The sequence below is a fragment of the Hibiscus syriacus genome, unplaced genomic scaffold (assembly GCF_006381635.1).
Source record: "Hibiscus syriacus cultivar Baekdansim isolate YM2019G1 unplaced genomic scaffold, ASM638163v2 tig00117017_pilon, whole genome shotgun sequence".
NCBI lineage: Eukaryota > Viridiplantae > Streptophyta > Magnoliopsida > Malvales > Malvaceae > Hibiscus > Hibiscus syriacus.
The window spans coordinates 5019615-5028012 of NW_024063526.1; positions in this window are offsets into that span (position 1 = coordinate 5019615).

The window sequence follows — 8398 nt, forward strand, 5'->3', positions numbered from 1 at the left end:
TAAAATTTATATAATTTTTTTTACAAAATTAAAAAGATAAATAGGTTTAATGAAAGGGTAAAAATTTATTTTAACCCCTGAACTTCATATAAAATTTTAATTATGAACATTTTTTTGTAAATCTAAAATAGTTTAAGGATAAATTTGTAAATTAACCTTCATAGAATTTTTTTTATTCAACGACAAAAGAAGGATATTTTTGAAATTTTTTAAGGGCATTTTAGTCCAAAATGTCGGGAATGTAACAATACCTAAGGGAAGGGGTAATCACATTCCCGGTAATATATCCCAAAATAACACTGTTGAGAATAACTTATTACTGGGGATGGGAATGTTTGCCAACCAAACGGGAAAATGACATTCCATTCTCCCGATAATGTGAGATACCCTGAACCAAACGTCCCCAAAGGATTCTAACAAGTTTGGCACTTGGGCCAATTGGGCCTCAGTTTGATTTGGGCTGTTGGCTAAAATGACTTGTAGTGGTTTAATGACTTGGGTTAATAGATATGTAAATGGGTATTAGGTTATGTGTATGGTATAATGGACTTGGGTTTAATTTTTTTGAATGATGTGAATGGACACTTAATTTTTGGAATTGTTTGATCTTGGTTCTTTTGGTTTTTAATGGGAAATGTTTTAATTTCAATTAAACTTTACATTTTAAATAAGCGCGTATGGCCACCAATCCTAAATACAAATGTTGACAATTGACCAAAACCCTCGAATTAATTCCACTTTTTTTTTCACCATGGCCAACCAAATTAGCCCACGAACCACCTTAAACTGATCTTTAATCGTTTTCATTCAATTTACCAGAAAAAAATTGGTTACGATAGCGGGTTGATGTCTTGTGTTATTGGAGACTTGTGTTATGATAGCCGTCTGTTTGAGGACTGGTCTATGTTTTACAGTTATTCTACTGCGGCTAATGGTCGTATTTGGGTGCTTTGGAAGAATGTTTTGTCTTTCAATGTTGGTCTTGTAATGTATCAGTTAATATCGATTAATGGTAGCTTTAAGAGCAAGAGAGTTTTTATCTTGATTGTGTATGGCAAGAATGATGGAGTGGACCAGAGGTCCCATTGAAACGATCTTTAGGCGGTCACGGCTACCATCGGCTCTTCGGCTTGGATTGGGGGGGGGGGGATTTTAACGTTTCTCTGTGTTCCTTTGAGAGTTCTAATGACAATGGTTCAAATTTCAGCTAAGCTGACACGAGGGATTTGCGGGAATGCATGGATGATTTGAACTTAGTTGATCATCCTTTCATTGGCCCAATTTTTACTTGGTCGAATCATCATAGTGATTATTCTGTTGCTAGGAAGTTGGATTGTGTGTTGATAAATTATAGGTTGGCAGTGGAGTTTGCTTATTTGTTAGTGGAATTCCTTGCTCCTGGAGTTTCAGATCACTATCCGGTGGTGGTATGGTTGGATAGGGATATTCCTGTCAATAAGCCTAAGCCATTTAAATTCTTTAATTATTGGTCTAGGCATTCTAGTTTTTTGGGACTGGTTGAAGAGTCTTGGCAGGCTCTTGTTTAGGATCGTGACCTGTTAAAGAACCTTTTTAGCAAGCTTAAACGTTCAAAAGGGGTGCTTAAGTCCCTTAACAACATGCATTTTGAAATATTTCGGTGATGGTTAAGTTTAAGAAAGCTCAGTTGGAGTAGCAACAACTTTTAAATCTTGTTGTTCTTAACCCTATTGGTTTTTACCGTGAGAAAGAGCTTTGTGAGGAGCTGTACGAGTAGGAGCAGGTACAATGTGCTTTATATAGACAGAACGCAAAAAATACATTGGATTCAAGAGGGGGACTCGTGTAGTAAATTATTTCATTCGTCAGTAGCCTTGAAGAACAAGAAGAATACGATTCGTACGTTAGTAAATGAAAGGGGTGAAAGGCTTGACTCCTTTGAGGAAATGTCCTAAGAGGCTTTCTTTTTTCACCAATTTAATTGGTATAGTGGATTTTAATATGAAAAACAGTAATGGGGATTTGCTTAAGGGGTTGTTGCAGTATTCTCTTCCCGAGGGGGTGATGGATTCATTAATTAGACCGATGACTAATAAGGAGATTAAGGCATCTATTTTTAATCAAGGGGGGTGACAAAAATGCTGGTCCTGATGGATATACTCCTCATTTCTTCAAGGTTGCTTGGAGTACTGTGGGTTTTGACTTTATTACGAAGGTTAGATAGTTTTTTTTTATCATTCCTCCGTGTTGTTGGCGTTTAATTCCATGACTTTGGTGGTCATTTCCAAAACTCCTAATGCTGATAAAATGAAGGATTATCGTCTAATTTCCCTTAGTGCTTTACAAATATTACGACAATAATTGTGAATCGTTTGGCACCTCTCTTTTCAGATATGGTTCTTTCTAGCTAGTCGACCTTCATCAAGGGTAGAGGTATAATTGAAAATACATTGCTTGCCTAGGAGATAGTTGTTGGATATGTGAGGAAGTCTATGTCCCCTAGATGTGCGCTGAAGGTGGATTTATAAATAGCCCCTATTGGGGGTTTATATTGGTTGTTCTTGAAGCGAAGAGCTTTTCAGAGAAATTTCAGGGGTGGATTAAAGCTTGCTTGACAACTTCTCGGTTCTCAATTGATTTTACTGGTAGTCTTGTGGGATATTTTCAATGGGCTAGGGGGTATGGCAAAGGGATCCTCTCTCCCTGTACCTATTTGTTATTTCAATGAATGTTTTGTCAAGCATGTTGAATTTGGCGGCCATGAAGGGGATCTTTAGGTACCATATAAAATGCAAGAGGATCAGCTTGACGCATTTATACCGATGACCTTGTAGTATAAGCAAGAGATTGGATAGCTGGTCTATGTAAGAAACTTAACTTTGCGGGTAGGATCCAGTTGGTAAGATCGATGTTGTTTGGTATTAAAAATTTTTGGTGTAGGCAACTTGTTTTCCCTAAGTGTGTGATGCTACAATAAATGCTATAACAATATGCAAGTATATGTATCGTATTCAAGTAGTAGAGTGGATACAAAAAGTGTATCAAATGTTGAACTCGCATAGAGCATGTCACAAAACAGTTGTTCGAAAAAAGAAAATATAAATGATGTGTATTTTGAAAAGGTAACAGAAAGACAGTAAAGTAATAAACTCAAAATAATAAAAGCAGAGGGATGCTATAGTGAGCAATGGAGAAATCATACCAATGGACCAAAGAATGCTATTGTTAACTGGTAGCTAACAGTACGATTATGTTGTGGCAAATCATGCAACAATTACAACATTATTCCTCTTTCAAGAATTAAACACTTAACCAATTGGATTTGATTTTCATTAAAACAATTGATCAAATAATTAATAAAGCATTGACAATCGACATAATACATCTCCATATGCTTAAGTTTACTTTCATAAACATCGATGCTGAAACTAAAGTAGCATGTAATCTTAATGATTTTTTATTTCTAAAAAAATTAATATCGACATACATAAGGATGAATCCACCTCTAAAAATATCCATTGAAAAGAACTCAACTCATAAAAAATATTGTTTTTAAGAAAAATCATAAGGAAGGCATTTCATCAAACACCTTATCTTCAAATCCGAATAACAACATAAAAATAAATAATTAAAACATAGAAAATTTTCTCCCTTTTCAAGGAAATAATACTAAGGAGAGTTTGAATATCGATCGGTCGCTGCTGCTACACGGTTGCTCCACACTGCTAGTACACTCCTTGTCGAATGGCTTAGGTAAACATGGTGATGGTTGGAGAGAAAAATAAAAGTCGGTTAGAGGTTTTTGATGATACTCAAGTGTGTAGAAAAATGTAGTATTTATAGTCCATCAAAGTCAAACTTTCCACCAATAGGAAAATCCATTTTTTATGATAACTTCATTTAAAATTCAAATTCCAACCCTTATCCCGCAGTAGCTATGAACAGCTGTCGATTCCTAAAATTTCTCAAGCTACCTAGTGATTGAGAAATGTTGTCGCATCATCTCTCAGTAATCCAATCCAGCATTGGCGCTCAACAACGGATACAACATTGACAAAGTCACAACATCAATTTTCCAACAAAAACATTAAAATTAGTCTAAGTACCAACTCTTCACTCCCATTATGCAAATGATGTAAAATATGATAAAATAAATCTAAATATGATCCTAAAATGCTAGAGTGAAAACATAATATAAGTAAAAAAGATCTAAAATAAAACTCTTTTGGAGAGTTATCACCCACCCAAACCTAAGTGTTTGCTTATCCTCAAGTAATTCATGACAACAACTTTCTCACAACAATTAGAAAACATCACTCTTACACTTGAATAAACTCAAATAAAACTTATGATGCTCGTGTATGTGTGTCCTCTTAGTCGAAGAAGGTTCACCACCATGGTTATTTGCAGAGAGTATCATAATTATCCAAGTAATGAATAAGTAAAAGATGTCATTATAAATACTATTAAGCTTAGCTAGAGTTTCAACTCATCACAACTACCGCTTTTGTAGAGTCATCCCGTGAATACTTCCATTCACTCATGCTATTCAAGACTATCTTTCCTACTCAACATTCACTAAGTGTACCGAACTTGCCTTAGCAGCGGAGTGTAAATGTAATTTTTTTTCTTTTTTTACATAAAAGATAACTAAATATTCACCAAAATACCCACAAGTCAACCAAACATGACTTCGGTAAATAGTTAAAGCGTCATAAGAATCATTAAGGCAATCTCAAATTATCTCTAAATCTTAAGATTTTCGATATTAAAATGCTATTAGTAATTATCTCAACATAGGTAAGTGCAAAGTCTTGACAATTGTGTTACTATCTAAATGTCAGGAAAAGTAAATGTCATGGAAAGCTTGAATGAACAAAACAAACAATGCAAAACACAAAATGTTAGAGTATGCCCAAAGACCAATCATATGATGATTGTATTGACATATTTTATTTAATGTATTTATCAAAATAAATGCATTATTGTTGTTTTCTTTTATTGTATTTCTATACATTAGATAAACTAAAAGATAATAATGACCATATATTAATGCAATTATTATTAAAAGATCCTTACTCAAGTATTATTATGGTCATGGATAGTAATAATACTCTTAAGACTAACATGTTATTGATTGATGACAATGAGTTGTTATTGACATAGAGATTTCAAAATTAATACATGAATATATTATTAGAGAACAATATATTGGATTGACCCACTATGAGCATATGTCTTGGATTATTATGTGATGGTCACGATATTGCTTATAGTGACAACTATATGTATAATCCTTATATTTGAGATCATTACAATCTCAACATATATTGTTGTACATATATTGTTGTATGTTTTGATACAGTTAAACATGCTTCATAACTAATTGCACTATAAAGACTAATATTGAACATATCACAATATATGTAGTGGGGTGTGAATGATTGAGATATGATTTGTCATTCTTACATAATAGGAAATATATCGTAGGCCACTTGATTGAGTGAGACTAGAAATGCATGACCATGCTCGAATAAGTTAATATGAGATATCACAAATTATTCGCTTATTATATTCTAGTCTAGATATTAAGAAATAATAGATTGGCTACATAAGTGTGACTATTCGAAAACTTGTTCCTATTCTAGATATAAAGGACAAAAGGATATAATACATTAAAAGAGTTCGTCATGAACATGTTATGTCGAATCATGACTTCCCATAACTTAGGTAACAATGACATATTGCTAGATGTCACTCATTATTTGTAATATTAGAATATTTCTAATTATTACTACTAACGTTACATGAACCTACAAGGTCACACCCAATAGTTGAAAAAAGAGAGCAACTTATAAATGTGTCACATATGTACAATTTGATTGTACATGAATAAAATGTGTATTTAATATTAATATATATATATATATGTATGTGTGTGTGAGAGAGAGAGAGAGAGTTAGAGAGAGAGAGAATAATTTTAATTACACGTGAATATCGAATTTAAATAAAATAATCTAATTATACTCTTAATTAAACTCTTAGAACAATTTTAGAGAAAGGTTTTGCTCTCAATTATTTTTCCACCGGGTGAACTGAGTAGAAGCAAGAGACGATTTTTTGTGGAGGCTAGGATTCAAACCGTTTGTGATTACCATTAACTGCTGGTGTGTTTCCTGATTTTCAAGGAACCCAATGTAAGTAATTGCATTCCTTCCTCTCGATTTCAGATTTAACGTACTTGGGTCGTTGGTGAGACTGTCTCGTTTTGTTTTCACTGTACCATAGGGTGCGCCGATGGTCCCAAAACAAAACATGACATAACAAATGCAAATGCAATATGACAAAATGAACAAACCCCCAAACATGAGATGTGCATTATCCTCAACTCACACAAACAAAGAGAAAATAAAATAAAATAAAACTTGGGAGAAGGGGTATCAATACACCCCTAAGGTTGATGAAGATGCTATATATCAATGACTGTGTGGTTGTTTTATCAATGCTATATACTGGTGCAATCTAGAATTCAAAAGTGTGTTGGGCAATAATGGTGGTTTGTAACTCCAACTGATGCTACGAAGCAAATGCAACATAAGATGAATGATGGTACGACGATTGTTGTAGGAACCTGACCTTAAAAAAATCTCAAGAGAAAATTGTTAAATAGAACTAATCTAATGTCATAAATGACTTATTGAAAGCAAGTGAAAAATGGTTTCACATAGTGAAATGGATGTTTGTGGTAACTTCGCTTGTGTTCTAATAAAATGATTCTCCTTTATGTTTGTTGATGGTTTATGTGGCATCATCACAATGCTCTAGGTCCTTTATACTTGTGGGATTGCAATATTATTCACAAAAAAACTCTTACTTGTTAGAATCAATCATGAATCACACTTATTCATTGACACCATATAAATGTATGGTCTTGACAGTTTGAATCTTTGGAGAAGGGCTTTCATTGTAAGAGCCTTGTGAGACCTTCCTCGATGCCTTGCGTTGTTGTGTTTTTCTGTACCATGGTAGCATTTGCAAGTTGATGCCAAGATCAATGTGGAAGCTTTGGTTTCCCTCATTTGTCTTGGTCTTTTTAGGATCTAGCTCACCTAATTCATTTGTTGCCGTGATATTGGGAATATCAATCTTAATGATGTAACATCCATCCATACATTCCTACATAATTTCATCAATGAAGTTAATAGAACTAAATTCAACATTATCATCATTCATAACATAATTTAAAACATTAGAGGTAATGTGTTCATTATTAAGATGCATAATAAGTTTTCCTTTTTCAACATTGATTATTGCTCTACCTGTAGTAAGTAATGGTATGCCAAGTATGATCGACACTTCTTTTTCAACTTCATAGTCTAGAAAAATGAAATCTACAGGAAAAATAAATTTATCCACTTGGACTAACACGTTGTCTATTGTGCCATCGGGGTGAACAATGGATTTATCAGTAAGTTGAAGTGTTACGACAGTACGTTGGGCCTCACCAATGCTTAATTTCCTGAAAATGGATAGAGACATTAGGTTAATGTTGAAACCTAAATCACATAATGCTCTACCAACAAATGTATCACCAATAACACAAGGGATAATAAAACTCCTTGAATCCTTTAATTTTGGTGGCAATCTACTAGTAGACATAACACTACATCCTTCAATGAGTGCAACAATTTCAAATTCTCCAAGTCTTCACTTCTTCGAGAGTACCTCCTTTATGAACTTGATGTAATTTAGATTTTACTCCAATACTTCACTTAATGGAATGTTGATTGTCAATTGTCTTAGAACTTTGATGAAGTTTTTGAATTGTTGATCCTCCTTGGTGTTTTTGAATTGTTGAGGAAAATATGGGGCAGGTCTTTGATTTCACTAATTTGGCATCAAAGATGGCATTACAGATGGCAGTGTTCTTGTCATTGTTGATGGCAATGGCCCATAATTATTGCATTGTACTGTATCTTTTGTTGTGACATCTACAATTGGTTTAAGGTCTACTTCCGTTTCCTTGCCTTTATCTTACTGTTCAAGCCTCTCATCATCATTTTTCTTAGGCTCGTCAATAGGCTTTCTAATATGGAGACCGCTTTGAGTTATGATAGCTTTGAAATTCTCATAGCAATAAGCTTTCCCATATGGTTTTGGAACTTTGGTGTCGCTAGGAAAAGTTCCTTGCTTTATATTACTCAGAACATTAGTTAACTGCCCCACTTGATTTTCCAATGACCTCAGTAATATTGATTGAATTTGGATCAAAGCTTTATTCCTTTGATTTGTTGCTTCATATCTTTAATTTGTTTCTTTTGTTCTGGAAATGAATTCTTTCAGCAGAGACACAAAGATGTTGAGGTCAAAGCTTGGTTTGAATGTTGCCCCTAATAATTCTTACATTCCTGTGGATGGA